The sequence below is a fragment of the Linepithema humile genome, chromosome 5 (genome assembly GCF_040581485.1).
Source record: "Linepithema humile isolate Giens D197 chromosome 5, Lhum_UNIL_v1.0, whole genome shotgun sequence".
NCBI classification, from domain to species: Eukaryota; Metazoa; Arthropoda; class Insecta; order Hymenoptera; family Formicidae; genus Linepithema; species Linepithema humile.
The window spans coordinates 29,970,640-29,987,672 of record NC_090132.1 but is presented as its reverse complement, the minus strand read 5'-3'; the positions used below and the strand labels follow the sequence as shown (position 1 = coordinate 29,987,672).

The window sequence follows — 17,033 nt, the reverse complement described above, 5'->3', positions numbered from 1 at the left end:
AGATTACTTTCTAAGAAAATTTTATTTTTATATTTTTTACGGAATATGTGATATTTTTGTGTTTTTTTCTTTTTTTAAAATAAATTACCGTTTTGGAATCAAATTTTTTACCATAAAAACTTCGTAAATTAATTAGATTGCGTAAGCAATTCAGCTGTTGAGAATTAATGAGTTAAGTTTTCGTTTTACGAAACTCTACTTCTTCTTTCTTATGATTACTTGAGAAAGGACTTATTTAAGCAAATACAAATAAGAACATTGAGATTTACATACATTTTACTGTGAATGAATAAGGGAAAATGTTAAATTAAATGTGTTACTTTTATTATATTTTTTACAATATTATTTGTTATAGATTTAAATAATTTGCATTTAATTTCACATGTTACATACAATTACACAACTTCTTTTATAATACGCATTGAAATACACAATTAGCTGCTTGTTGCGGAAAAGTGTCCAAGCATCTTTGAAATGCTCGTGGTTTGTAATCATTAATCATTTAAGAATAATATACAAAGAATATTTAACATGCAATGAGCTTTATTCATTTTCAGTCAAATGCAATGATTATTGATGGATTTCTTCGTCCAGAATTAATACGAATTGAATTTAAACATTTCATTATTATCATTTGTTATCGTTGTTATCATATTTTACGTGATATTCGCGTAGAAAATTTTTACGTTTAACGATAACGATAACAAATTATTATTATTTATTAAAAAATTGCGTATCTACATCTTACATTTTTCAAACATTGCAAATGTTCTTTTTTATTTATCAATAAGGAAATCATATATATATCCACATTTGTTTTCAAAGCACGTAAAATCGCGCATGTCGTCTTTTTTGCTTTGCTCCAATGTTTGCGCCAACACGATCATAAATTTTGCGGTGAACTCCGTAAAATCCCGCTTCAGAATTTTACTGACATTGTCGGGTCCTTTCAATTTCATCTTTACGATTACACCTTTGTTTTACGACTGACGCTTCACTCTGACAAATTTCTAACACTCTTTGTGCGAAATCGTGCACGTAATTTTACTTGTGAAAGTGTTTATAACTTTCGCATAACATATGCATACGTATTGTTTACGAGTTATAACATTGAAACACATATCAAATAACAAATAGATTTCGAAATTGCTATGTTATTTTTCTGGTTGCATAAAATTTGCTATTTATTATTACGAAACAGTGCATGAACTGGAATAATCCGATCAAAAAGATTTTGAAAGTAAGTAAATTTACGAAAATTAGAACATGAAATATATATATTTGAATGTATTGTGTACATGTTTGAGAGAAAGAGAGGGTGTTAAAATTTATTAGCTTACATTTTAAACTTTTTTTTATTTTTAAATTTTATAGCGATTCTCCGTTAATTAGGAAATCAAATATATAAATTTGAAATATCAAAGCAAGAAATGCAATTTGCCATTATCCAATACATTTGTCGTTTGTAAATCCGTACTTAAGCTCATCCTTCAAAATTTATTATATTAGCAGTTTGCCGATATCGAAATTGCGCAGCCGCTTGCTCGAAGCTGTCACGAAGTAACTGCTACAAATTGATGTTATTAAAATCCTCCAATCGGAGAGATATATTCTCGGCATTGTAGGAGTGATCATAACTTTGGCACACGTCTGCTATATAAATGGATAATCCTTCTAGTCGAGTATTCTCCTTGAGCATTATTCATTGGACGATCAGGAAACGTTGCGTAGTCGCAGCTGTATTTCAATGTAAAGTTTAACAAAGGAGTTTGATGATGAAAGAAGATGAAAGAAGATGAATAAAAATTCGTGTATTTAAAATTTTATTTCTATCTTAGCAAGCGTGTTTTAATTTGCCATTAAATGATAAAAGACTTGCAAAGATGTCGAAAGGTTATAAAGTATTTTTATTAAACACGATAAATATTGTTGTTAAAATCAGAAATCTCTCTTAAAGGTATAAAATATATTTATTAAAATAACTTTTTTTAATTAATACTGCGCTAATCACAGAGTTTTTATTATTTTTATGTATTTGTAAGAGACGACAAGTTTTAATTCATATAAAATTGTGCGTACGAGTACAGATAATTTTCGAAATTCTGAAGCTGCAAAATAAAGAGTTTTCTTTCATTTTCAATCTTAATTTTTATAGTGCACTATGTGTGCTTTATATAAAATAGCAAGATTAGCGTTATACAAATATTTTTTTAGATTTGTATTAAACTTTCCGTTTAATTTTTCTTTTATCGAATTTGTGAGACAATAACACACTGAATAAGAACTTAATTTGAGATTCAATATGAGTAAATCCAAGATATTTAATATGGAGGATTTAACAACTACGAAGATAGTACAATTTTCGACATAATAATGCTTAACTAAATTCTTACTGAGGGGAAATTACATTTTCGTGGCATAATACGTTGTTGAGATTAGACGCAAATCTCACATGTAGCAATCACATATTGCAGCACGTGGCTCCTTTGTTTGCTCCGTCATCGTTTCTGGGACGGTCCCTTCAGCAGCGACTATTGTCTGTATGCACATATAGCTAAATGCTACTGCATCGCTTAAACCTCAGCCGGCTACCTCTTTGGCTATACACTCTGACCCAATTGTGTTGTCGCAACGTTCTCCAGAACGGCTCTGGCAATGCAATTCTTCCGCATTCGAGGCTTTCACGAAATTTATTTCGGGCGATTGCATTTCCTCAAGATCTTTTCACGGAATGGCTTCGTCGTTGATTATAGTTCGCTACGTCCCATTATTCGATCGGATTTCTGTTGTTCGAAAGACAAATTACGTTTAATTAATTCAATATTAATTAAACAATTCATAACATTGTTACTTATGGATGAAACTAAACAATTTCAAAGTTTTTTATAGAATTTGTGTGGAGCAAAACGTTGCGTTAAACGAAATTTCCGTTTCCGTTTTCAAATTAACTCACAGCCAATTATAAAATCACTCTTATTTAAAATGATCGAAGATCGAATTTACGGATGTCTGCTATTAATTATCTATATTGGTTAATCGGAAGATTAATTGAATAACAGGCGGCAGCTATTTATGTGAATGATATAAGTGAAGCGAGACTACATAATACTTTAATTTCTTCCTCGCATCCTCTTCCTTACATCTGAACATTCAGCGGCCAGTGAAATGTCTGCCAGCCTCTTCGGGCCCTTCTTCGGCAGTTTGCCGATGTAACGGTACATCGCAGCAGAGCATTACTCTCTCAAAGAAGGAATAAAAAGATCGTTTACAGCCTGGATATTATATACCTATAGGTATCTCTCAGCGATGTACCGGTTACTTCGAGGGCAGTGGCGGGCTTCTTGCAGAGGTAACTCTTTTATTCGTCCTTCGTTTTGTCTTTAGTTTTGCCTTCAAACGACATATCTGATTATTTCGTCTGAGCGTGCTCGACAAAAGCTTCGAGATGTAAAGCTTATTTTGAAAAATTGCGCAGGTTTGAAAGATGTTTCGAATCTATTATTTTTCGTGGCATTAATACAGGAATTTTAAAAAATTGAATAGCTTTATACTTAAGCACTAACTTATCTTTTAAGAACATAATTTTTTGCTCTCTTTTCTCTTTTTTCATGATTTATACATCTTAATTTTAATCAACATTTAATCCGCTACTGAAGAATTAAACACTATTAAAAAAATGTGATAGTTCTTGAATTATCAATTGGAATAATTACAATTGTCGCAAAAAATATCAGGCGTTAATAATTTACTTTAATACGCGGAGATTGCAAAATCGTGTGAAATTGTCTCCTCTCACCTTGGCTCACGTTCAGGCCAAGATGCGATTAATTTTACGGACCAATTCCTTCTCGCTATTTCACTTAGCTTCACGGAAAACGTACGGCAAAGTGCTCCGTTTTATGGGAAAGAGAACGCCCTCATGGACAAAGATCGCGCACCGAGCCCGTGCGATTCATTTTTTTTTTTCTTCTCACTATTGAATGGTAATGGAGAGTTACGATTGCGATTTATGGGTGGCGTTACACTTCGGAGACTTCGAAATTTCGGTTTTATGGCTGCACGGCTTATCGTTCACCACTGGCAATGGACTGCGAAGTGCACTGGTGCACCGCCGTCGTCATGCCACCGAATAACGATACCACAAAGAAAGAGACGTAAATCACGGGGGACGTGGAGCTTTTCCAATGGGCTCTGGCAACGGGGCCGTTATCGTCGCGACCGAGCCTACCGAGAGATTATCCGAATTCAGCGGAACGTATCATCGATAACCAATTCCAGTCGTCGATTAATGCGACTGCAACGTCCGCAATAGAAAAATTAGCCACGTCCCTCGGGTTCGAATTGACAGCTTGCATTATACGGGTCACAATTTATAGTAATCGAAATAAGTACGTACGTTTGAGATTGCAAATGCTCTCTTTGTAATTTCATGGAAATTACGATTATTTTACATTATTTTTATGGTTCTTTTATTGAGATAAAGTTTTCTTTTTAATTTTTTTACATAGAATTACTTATTATTTGTTTTATTAAAAAAAAAGAAAAGGTTAAAATAAAAAATAGAGAAAGAGAAGGATTATTAATATTATGTATTATAAATGAATGATAGAGAGAAAAATTTAAAAAGTCGAGACATACATTAGTAAAGAACGAAATAAAAACCAGACGTGGAAAAAAAGAATGCAGCACGTGACAAAGACTCGAGACATCCGCTTTAAGCTGCCTACACAAACGAGCGTAGGCGTACGAATCGTCGAATGAAGCCGCTTTGTGGAGTGTGAGGCTCACGAGAGGAGCGTGAATAACTTTTCTCGCGGCTCGGTTTTCCTAGCTTTCCCGCCCAAGTCCGAGCTCGCACGTATCCCGAGAAGTTAGCCTGTCGGAGAGGCGAACGGACGGGAGTGCCGCGTTTACCTTTCGCCACGCGGGAACGAGGCCGGAAAGTTTCCAGAGTAACGAAGAAAAAGTAATCTGGTAAAATAGCGTTCTCATTCCATCGAGCCAAAATGTAAATCTCTCGGAGGAGGCGAGGAATCGTAGCTCGCGAACGTGTTGAATGAAAACTTCGCGAAATAGCTTTATTAACTGCTAAAACTGGAATAAGCAAATGCTATTAAAACTTATTTTACGTGAAGAAATATAATTGACATAATATTACGTGTGAAATTATCAAGTGTAAAATGCTTATGTTTAAATTTTTTGCATGAATGTTTCGCCAACATTGATTTCATATGTTTTAATATAAAAATGAGATAAGCATCTTCTCAGTATATATTTGCATTATATATATATATTTTATATTTTATCTCCACAGTGCACAGCTGTATTTTTAACAAAATCTGATCGCACTGGAGAAAAAATGAAACAAATTTTTATCAAAATGCATACTGTACGAAGATCTGTCAGCATTAGCATAGATTTTATGAATAACACTTAAATATTAATACCAGGTGGAAGATCAAAGAAAGTTATCTGTACGTTGTACGTTAGTGCAGAAGATGTAATTAATTCAAGAAGGCGTACTCCTGCCGATTTGAATTTATGTATCTGCAAGTATATTTATCCTGCTTACAAAGAATGAGTCACGCCTTTCTCACGTTGCGAGGAAGTCCGCGATTTTCGTCATATTCTTCATACACTCTAAAGATGAATGAACTGCTTATTTCGAAAACAGCTTGCATTTTGAACACAGATTGCACTTTGAAAGTCCCATTAAAACAAGAATTAAATAATTCTTTAAATACTTAAATTTGCCACATTACAAACATAACGATTTAAATACTTAAATAAAATATCGAAAATATTTTTATTTTTTTAACAGGTGACAATATATTTTTGTATTTTGCAAAGAGTTTTTAACATCAATTAAAATTATACATAATAGAAGTTATAACAATTTTGATGAAAAAAAAATTATATATTATCGCTCATATATATATATATTTTTTGGGTATTCGGTTTTCGTGTTATGGTTTTAGCAATTTTAGTAGCGAGGCATTTTTTTCGCGTTTATACTTGGGGCATGAGAGCCACCTGATAGACGGTCCCTGCCCACCAATTCACCTACCTACCTACCTACCTATCTACCTACCTACCCACTATCTCCACAGCAGTCGACCAGTTTTCATAGTTATAGGCAACTGGTACGGATCTCTTTGTTGCATTCCGCCGCGAACACGTTTGCGCAGGACGACGCCGACTAGTGTCCAGTTTCATTCACGAAAGGCACCGTAATTCTCGAGGGAGCGCTGGAATTTGTTTCAAAGATACACCGCGCACTTGAGGAACGAATTTATAATTCTACACGTCGCCGCCGCGGGATGATGCACCTACGATCGGGATGAAATCTTCGTGTGCGCGTATTTTTGTCTTCCGGGATCTTGTGTCAAACAAGAGAGAGTGTGCGAAGGTATCGGATTAGATCGCGGATTAGATAGAATTCCGTGAGGTAGAAGTCCGCTTATCTTGACCGCGCGCCCCCCCGCGCGTCACGTTTACTGCCGATACAATGTTATTTGTCGATTTTATGGAGCTTAAACTCTGTAAATCTCAAGTTCCATATATTCTTCGTTGTGCAGATGATATTTTACACATAAGATGGATAAGATTTGCAGAAGTGCGCTATCTTGAGTTAATTACAACTTTCTTCGATTTTAACCACTGAGAATTTAAAAAAAATTTTCTTTGTCTTCTTCTTTGATTATTTTCGAATAAACTTTATTTTAATAGAATTTTAATTCTTATGTTCATCATAAATTTTATGATTTATTATATATTGATTCTATATCTTAAGATTTTAAAATTGCTTAAAAATGTATATTTCACTGAATATTCACTGTATTGAATGATTGAAGAAATTCTACTGGCTTAAATTTATACATTTTATTTATTTATTGAATTTTTATGTATTATTTTAATTCTTTATATAAATCTCTATATTTTTAGAAAAAATAAGAGAAATAAGTCTTCTATCGGTACTAAAAAGTATTTTCTTGTTTAATCAACACATTCTTATGTTAATTTGATGAATTAAATCGGTATCGGCAAACTTCAGAAGCGAGGAAACTTACCGAACGACCTTACCTTAGGCCGTTCATAAATATTTTTAAAAATTCTCGTCCCAGTGGCCAAAAATTCAATGGTATCCGGGCGAGATCAGGACAAGGAAGAAGACGGAAAAGAAAAATAAAAGCAAAAAATTGAGCAAAGATCGCCGGAATGGGGCGAGAAGTCTCTTCGAGTGCAACGATGATCCGTGCAATCGTCCGAGCGATAAGAGTGTTACAGCATTATATTTCGGGAGTACGGGATTAATATTCATGAACCGAAAAGCGAGTTGTGTGCGAGGACGTTGCGAGAGAGCGAGTGGGATGCAGCTATGCTGAAAGATGATGGACGGGTCGAAATAAATGCGGTCGAGGGACCGTTCCGAAAATGATTGCAAATTACAGATTTTCGTGCAAGGTAATCGCGTCGCGCGGCATTTACGTCGTCGCGGATGCTGGCGACCTTATTTGCGCGATGCTATATATTTGGCGATCAATGCCCTTTCGAACGGTCACTTTTGGACAACAGTATTCGAAACAACATAATGTTATAACCGGCATTTGTATAATTGTGTTTTGTCAATTCGTTAATTTTGCTATTCCGCGTTTTTTCCCCCACCTTCAATCTTGATGTTACTTTATCGTGGACGATTTCGCTAGGCAATTGCAACTTGATTAAATTTTTTTATCGTAGCTAAATCTAGGTATATCCGCAAAGATCTGCAAGGATCTTTGATTTCGCAATGATCAAGACGGAGAGTTATTCGAAAGATATTAAACGTAGTTTGATTGATACGAAATTAAATATTCTCTCTTACATATTATTTTACGTGCTGAGTAGAAATGCGAAGAATCTTTAAATGCCAGAATTCGTACTTACTATAAACTAGAAATTCCTGACTCGCGGTTTCCTTGTTAGAGGTTCGAAGTTCTTTAGAGCGCATAGTTTAAAACTTTTGGATTAATTTACTCTCTTCGGGAATGTGATTTTGTACATATCCTAAATATTTTCCTGCATTTTATCTATTTAATCTATGTATATTCTTATTAGTAAACGCATGTTGAATTTCACATTTCCGTGAAATTGCTGCTTGCGTGTCGACTTTATGTTCTTTCGAAACGTTGCAAAGTGTACACAACGCTTTAAAACATTTTCCGGCAATAAAGCCACTATTTCCGAATTTCACGGTTTCACAAACGCTTTATACGTGGCTATAAGGCGGAGCTAACTTCTTTTTGACGTACTCCTCCGCGAAGCATTTGCGAGAGGAATTGCTTACATTTCGGAGGAACGCGCCCTGAAAACATTTACATAATCGCTACGTAACTAAATTCCTGCACGAATCATCCGTAAATGTGAGATCCAGAGCTCTCAGAAAAGATAGTGCTAATGTTAATTATGACTTTGCCGCTTAAACTACGTTTAAAGTACTATTAATAGAAGATAAATTAATTTGAATTTATTCAAATTTATACATATAAAATTTTTATTTATCCTTGTTTATAATTAAAATTTTTTTAATTGGCTAATTAATTCTATAATTGAATTTTGTATCATAGAAACATCACAAGTTATAAATAGTGTGAAACGTTGTCATAGAGTCACTTTTTTCAACGTTAGTTAACGTTAACCGATTCCAATTTGTTAGAGTTGCTAACATAAAGAATAAAACTGTCAGTAGAATTGCTAACATGAAAATCAGTAGAATTGCTAACATGAAGAATAAAATATTTTCATTAAAGGTGACAAAAATTAAAAAATTTTTTCTTTTTTGATGACGATCATGTTAGCAATTTTATTAACAAATGGAAATCGTCGATTAACGTTGAAAAAAATGACTCATAGCCAACTAAATCTGTTTTCAAAGTCTTAAATTTTGTGTGAATATTTATGAATGTTAATTTGTAGTGTTTTGTCTTTTTTAAAGCATTGTGTAAGGCAGTTAAAAATGATTTAGTAACGATTAATGCATATATAATTTTATACAAACTTATATTAAATTTTCTCATTTTTTTGTAAATTAAAAAAAAATATTTTATAGTTTTTTCTTCTTTAGAAAATCTTTATAAAAAATGAAATTTTTATACATTTTTCTAAGATCGCGAGATTGCTTTAAACTACTTGGTATAAAAAAATATTATTGGTGAATATATGCTCTGTAAGCATTTTTTTACGGCCGTTCTTTACGATTCGTAGCGTTTTAAAAATTGCCTTTATATACGCTATTTTTTGCATTATATCGTAGATATGCACGAATCGACTCAGAAAGAAGAAATGGTCATGAGAATTTTCAATGACTTATGAAACCTTGTCATTGTTTACATTGTCATTATGGACGATGTTTTAGTAATGGTTACAAAATCGGCTCTTTTACGGTATCTTCTTTTCTTTACGCGTTTACTTGAATACGTTCGTGCGCAAACGTCCAGCGTGAGAATTTTCGACGATCCGTGAATTTTCCACGAATCAAGACGACTACGAGATTTATTCCTGCAATAAAGTCGAAGAGCGCCGCGCTGATCCATGAAGCGTGTTTTACGAGAATTTAGCTCGGCAATTTAAGATATCTCGAAAACTTGGCGCGGTATTATTCTCCCGTTTACATATGTTTAATAATATAGGAAAACAATTAAGGAATATAGTATACAATTATCCTAAAACATTTTAGCACTCTCACGCACCTTCAACTTAAACCACATATTTATATAGTATTGAACTTTTGTCATCTAATTTCTTATCTCTTTGTGTAGCAAAATGAACACAATATATATATAAAAATTTGTTATGCATTTTTGTAAATATTCGAGACGGTAAATAATTATAGTAGATTTTATTATTTTTAAAATAATTACAATAGAGTTTGAAAGAAAATATATTTTTAAACTATATAATGAAAGATGATATATTATACACATACTAGATATATACAATTTCGTATTTTAACTTGTCAGAATGTATAGGTAGTAATACACAAAACAGGAAATGTGTACTTGTATCGTTTGGCAACGAGGAGAGACATCTTTATCGAGTATTGCGTCGATAACAATCGATACTATATCATTCTATTCCCATGTCTGCCAGCTGCGCTGGAACGATAAATTCGCGTTTCGTCGTGCGCCTCGGAACGACAATACGGGCGAATCTTGTTGCAATTTTTTGTTATACGCGTTGTGTCGCGATATTCGAGACGTCGCATCGTTTACAACAATGAAGTAAGATAGATCACGAACAAATGGACTCGATATAACTGGTTTATATCTCGAGGGCAAAGTTCTCTTCGCAAACATAAATGCAAACGCGCATATAAAAGCTACATTCGCATATGTGCATACTTAGACGAACTTTATAAGTGCAAAATTTAATTATAGAATCGAACGCAGCATTATTATCATGGATACTTGCATGCAAAATATAAAAATCCACCACGTTTGTATAATGTTTAACTTTTTTTATAAACATGAAGTATTTTTAAACTTTGTACACGTTAGCGTAAAAAATATAATTTTTAGCCGAACATTAATCAGTAAAAGCAGACATTGACAAAGTTGATTGAAGAATCTATAATTCACAAGAAAACAGATGAATTTTTTGCGATATATATATACTTTAATAAGTGATTTTAAAATAGACGTATTATTGAGAGACAGCTGATAGTATAATGTAGATAACAACATTACAATATTGACGTCAAGACTAATAAAATTTCTATCTTGTTAAATGATGGCTTCAGATGCGCTGCGTCTCCGTCTTTATTGCTTTGATTCTTTAAAACATTGGACGCGAAGGTCGTTTTATTAATCTAACAGACGAACACTTAAGAAAAAATCGACGGATCCGGCCGAACAATTTATTCGGATAATGGTGTGATAATTAAATGCGTATCGACAGGACATTTTTTACTTTGCCCTGCTTGTTCTGCTCGCTAATGATTTCTAAACGAATTGAGTAACACTATTTAATCGTAATAGATAGCGCCTTTAAGTTTTGATAAAATTATAAATTTTATTTGGCTATTCTTTTATATATTTTCTAATTTTTTTCAAGGCAGATGTTTCATATAATTAGATAATTACTATACTACTATTTACTATAGTAAATATATATTAATTGTTTTAATGGAATTTAATATTGCTAATATTTGTGAAATTAATGACATTAATTACTTAATGCGTTAACTTGAAACTGTTTCTAGTTTATGCACATTTATTCATACAGTATAAGTATCTTTCTCGATCAATTTTACTTTTTTCTAGAGATAATATAGTATATATTTCTAGAGACAAAGTATATTTGAACAGTATTTTAATTTGATATTTAATTCCATAGTTTTTGAAATATTCAAAATTAAAAAGGAAATATGTGGAATACAGAAGATGTATAAGTTTGTTGTTGAGAAGAATATTTAATTATTCAAGGACCTTCTTCTTCTCTCTGTATATCTCATAAAAAAGAACAAAAACATTCAAAAGCATGATGAGTATCTGTTTTTAATTAATGAGAATGACTCATGTAGCTGATGATATGAGAAGAGCACAACCATATTTCTTTGTATCTCATATTTAGAATTGTGTGATTTTATTTCCATAGTGTACTGTGGGTTTTCATATTTTGCTGCTCTCGGTTTAGATACTAGTAAAAGCAAAGACTTCGCGAATCGACATCGTCAAAAAGGACAGAATATTGTTAAAACGTATGTGTGCGGACGTCATACAATTTCATTTCCATATTATGCTGCACACTTCTGTATTTTTCCTGCGCGCAAACACCATATTGCTTTTATCTGTATGTTGGTCAAACAGCATCGCCAATTCAGCTATGGATTTTGATGCCAAATTTACGCTTGGCTACCGGTTATATTTACGTTATATAGTGTCGAGAACTTTTCTGCTTCTTGTTTTAGACTGCTGATTTTTTGACGAATTTGGATTGCGTTATTTAAAAAACAAAAACTTTATGAAAGAAATGTTTTTTATTTTATTGTCGCAAGAGAAACCAATTAATTAATACTATTTTGTAGGAAGGATTTACTTTCTACTTTGCAAACGATTCGGTTTTCTTTCACACATCATACGAAGGACTCGTATTATTATATATTTTGCAAGTATTTGTCATAATTGGTGTCAAATTTTCTAAGCTGTAAAAAGCACTTAATTTTCCAATTGTTTATTACTGCAGAATTATTATTACTTTTATTTTGTTGGTTATAAACGCAGTGATTTCGAGACAATCTCTGTAACAAAAATTCGAAAATCGATAAATATCGATACATACAGGTGCGTATGCGTACGTAGGTGTAGTGAGATTGAGAAAATAGTTGTGCGATCGGAGAGCATCGTCCTTCCTGTCTTCGGAAGAAAACTGGTTTGGATTTCGTTGCCGAGATCGCCCGGGCGTGCCAAAGAAGCGGAGGAGAAGATTCGTAGCAATCTAATACTCGCGTCAAAATACTCGCTTATGTTCATCGTATCTTCTGGTCCTTCTCGTGGAAAAGCTTTACAGAAATAAACCTCCTAGAGTCAGTAACCGTTCTTCGTAACAGCGAAGTTTGAAGTTCAAACAAAATTGAATGTCTCTAACGAGAGCAAACTCGATTTCGGAATAACGCGATTAAATTTTAATGAATTTTATAAACTTATCGCATTGTAATCGCAGATTGTATAATTGCTGACACTTTCAGTTCTATTAAAGTTTTTTTTGAAGTTTATCTTAGAAAAGATTTTTACATTTAGTAAACAGAAATAATTGAATATATGTTATCTAAATATGTGATAAAATAATATTTTTCGATGTTTAAAGTTTTGAATGTTGTTTATCAACATTTATCAGTGGTCTAATTGTTACTTTTTAATTATTTGTTGTATTTTTGAATGAATATATAAATTTATCGAATATTGCAACAAATGTATTTCTTGCAATAGAAAGCTTCTGAAAAATTTTCAGCAGGGAAACTATCTCAAACAAAATTGCGTTTCTCCATCAAGGAATTCGCACGACACAGGGCACTAGTATGCATCACCCACACGCGAATTCAGGCCATCAATAACTCTGCCGCACTTGGCGTTCTCTAGTATCTCGGCACATACTGTAAAACAAAATCGTAAAAAGATAGACTTCTTTTCTGAATTTTCAATTTTCTTTTATCTTTATTCCGAGAGATAGTAAAATTTTATTCGGTCTTGGGAGAGCGATCTTCTCGGCGCGCTGTTATTTTATCTGTAACGAATACTTTTTTCCGACGAATGTGATCAGAATGCACACGTTTGTGCTCGAAATGCATCGTAAATGTTGCAAGCGGTGTTTCTAACACGATGCGAACATGAACGACATGCCACGCATGGTCGCAGAAATATAACTGCACTTCTCTCTCTCTTTTTTCACATTTCTTTCTGCATCAAGAGAAAAAGGAATTTAATTTCCTAAAGCTTATTTTTAGATTTGGCAACAAGCTGAAGAGCTTCTTTCATTTTATTTTAAAAAATCAATAATTTTATATTTGAGCGGTGTATGCAATTGATGAATTTAATTTTTTTAAAAGCGAAGTTTCTTCGCGATTAATTAATTTTTTTATCTTTATCCGTATTACATTCTTTTAATTGCACTCTATATTAGTTGGCTGTAATTTGTTATTTGGGAAATTCATATGTCTATATAATATTGCGTGTTCTCGGTTAATACGTTAGCTAGATTGTTACCTGTCCAGCGAAGCACGGAGAAAGACAATCTGACTCACTTATCCGCTTGCATGTTAAATCGCCCATGGTGGCATTCGTAAAATTAATAGATCCGCAGTGCGCAATAACTTTCAGGAAAACAATCGATATCTTTCTCGGTTTTCTATATAGCATTTAGATTGTCTTATTCAATCATTTGACCTATTAAGATCGTGTACTGCGAATTCGTTAAGATCTATCAAGTCTTGTATTTGACGATTGAGAGCAAATTATGCTGTGTTCATGCTTTGATTTGGACGTTCGTAATCAAAATAACAGAAAGAGGGAACGCAGTGAAACCTATCGGAATTTATAAACATGGATCGTAAACACTAAAGTAGGTCAAATTTCAGGAAATCGTGAAGAGTATATCTCGAAAAGGAAAGTATGTTCCTAAAAATCAGGACTAAATAAAATCGATGCTTTTCAAATATGTTGGAAGCATTTTACATTGCCATTCATTTATTCGCATTACTATTGTTTTATTGTCTGCATCGCGTATCTCATAACGCGATATTTGTCTTGGCTGGGTGAATGTTTGGCGAGGATACGCATTGTGATCGAGATCGGCTTTGCAGAAACGTGTCAGCGCCGAACATCGCGAGTGAGCCGGGTTGTTAATCTGTGGTTGCGATCTCATTTCTGCTAATTGGCTGATAGGCACGTCCGATACGGAACGATACGGCGATGCATGTGAATATATGTACACGCGAAAAGGGCTGAAGAAAGCGCTCGTGGAAAAGAGGGCATGATAGGTAGTTATACGCGTACTGCAGTCTTTTACGTAGCTTTTTACAGAAGGAAGCTTTATGTTCATCCTTGACATATGTTTGCCCCGACTTGTAAATCTTTTTTTCTTCTGTATATATTTCTCTCTTCCTCGTCCTTTTTCCCCGCGCTGTTATCTTTTCTCATCGTCGAATTATTTTGTTAATATTTGCTCTGTTAGTTTTTCTATTATTTTGTCGAAAGATGTTTTTTCGTATTTTATATCTGATATCAATTAGTTTTCTATTTTTCTTCTCGTAGAGAAAACTTATCTCCCCCATTTCCATCTTTTTCCGTTTACATTCTTCAGCCTTCTTTATCTGCGGTCCCGTTTGTCTTCGTCGGTGCTCTTAAATCCCGTAAAGCCTCATGGGCTTACTTCGCGAGAACCTGCTGGGCGGAGGACGAACTCGAACAACTCGCACGTCTCGTCGACGACGAGGCCGTCCTTAAAGGATAATAAGGCAGTGCGACGTTAATAGCTTCCGCCATGGGGACTTGAGCAATGGGAGATGGTTCTGGGCGCAGAAGTGCATTTTGACTGTCTGTCTAGTGGATCTCGAAGAACGTCGCAAATGAGACACGAGGGCCAGGCATACATTAGCATTACGAAGGGAGAAATATAACGGATATAAAGGATGAGTGGCATGAATAAAACGGAGATTAAATTTAAGAATATGTATACTCTCTTTTTTTTAGTGCGAGCGTTTTATTTCGAGATTAATTCATATTTATGCCACAGTACGCTGTATATATGATTATAATTTATATTTCAAGTATGAGCTTATTTCATCGTCATTCATATCACGTATCGATACGTCGATATGTCGACCCAAAGTATATATAACGAGAAATAAGAAGTAATACATACAAAGTAACGAGCCTTCTGTACGGAATAATATTTTGATATTTGTCTGCGAGGAGAAAGCATGGCGAATATAAAAATTTCATAATTTTTTATAAATGATATACATTCCTTTTTTTATTTGTGTGTTGCACTACACGCGAGACCGTCTACTAAAATGAAAAGAGATAAAAAAATATAAAAAAAAAGAAGAAAATTATTTTTTGGTATATTTCAACTCGTATATGGTGGAGTGGAACGAAACAAAAGCTGTCAGATGTTCGGTGTGCGATTTCGAAGTGAGATTTTGCACGATTTAACGATCGATAGCGGCTGGTCAGAACAATGTAATTTTCATAGCCGCGTATGCAGTTGTCCGTTGAAGCATAAAAGTCTGATGCGAGTGGTGGCATGCATTGTTTCTCGGAAACGAAATTTTTGTCGACCATTGGCGAATCAAGGCGAATGTTGTGTCCGATGTTATATTACGTATAGCATGTGAAACGATGGCCGTCCAAACGCGATGATTTACACAGGTGTGCTCGGAAATTTTAGTTGAAATATCTTTGATAACATACATGCATATTTCGCATTTAAGCTGCAAACACACAAAGAGAATTTTACCTTTTTACCAGCCAAAATTGACAAAATGAGCAGTAATTTTTTTCGTCATTAAAATTAATTTAGTAAAGTATTTATCTTTCCTGAAATTACCACCGCAATTCATGGCAAATGAGATTTATTTATAATATCTGCAATTCATACGTAGTATGCGTTCGTCGAATAAAGCTGTTCTTCCAAATGAAATGTCGTTTTTCGCGTTAATCGGATGACAAAGAGTTTCATTAATTTCGGAATTAAGATCTCGAAGACGGCTCGACGTGACAAAGAGGCGCGCAATGCTCTCTTGACTTCATCGTGACACCAGGCATCTCGGACCAGCAGTGCGCGTTTCAATTTGCTGATTTCCAAAGCTTCCCGGATCGAGCCGGCTGATCTCCGGAAAATTGGATACGTGATAGGACTTCGTGGGATCCGCGTGGAAGTTTACGAGCGATCCTCAAATCTTTACTGCTCGCTACGGCGAGTTTGTCCTGCTCTTCGCGATACGTCTTCTTCTTTCTAAATTCGCGCAGGACATTAAATCTAATCAGCTGACCAATTTTCGAGAACTTTCACACGAAAAACCGCCTCTCACATTTCAATTTAACGGGTTGAAGATAAGAGGTTCTCAAGAAATAATATGCAGATTAGTTTATTATTTTTTAATTAAACATCTTTCATAATTTACTTTTTTTATGTCTCTTGAGAAAGAAGAAGGAATGTGGCTATAAAATAACTTTTTATCAGTTAAAAATTTTATCGAATGTACATTTAGTACATTTTGTATGAAGTATCGTTATCTATATTTTTTGCATTATAATTCGAGGCTTTTCTTTAGTTCAGATTGACAAATGTTTTTAATAAGCGCGCAATTTCAATTTCGAGTTGATGTAAGTTAGATCTGTATTCAAGTTACTCAGTTGACATCTCTCTTTCAACTGAATATCTCGACTGAAGAGAGCTTTCGATCATTTTTTGCGCTTTTTCTCACCATCGTGTTCTCGTCTTTTCTCTCTCGTGGCGAGATTTATTTGCAACCATATCGAGTGGATATCTATGAT

The 17,033-nt window shown here is 33.9% G+C and overlaps 1 protein-coding gene across 4 annotated transcripts in view; it reads left to right on the top strand.

The window, feature by feature from the left end:
* Window positions 1-17,033, top strand: part of Fhos (Formin homology 2 domain containing) — a 115,098-nt gene that overhangs the window by 570 nt on the left and 97,495 nt on the right. The gene's annotated exons all lie outside the window — the stretch shown is intronic.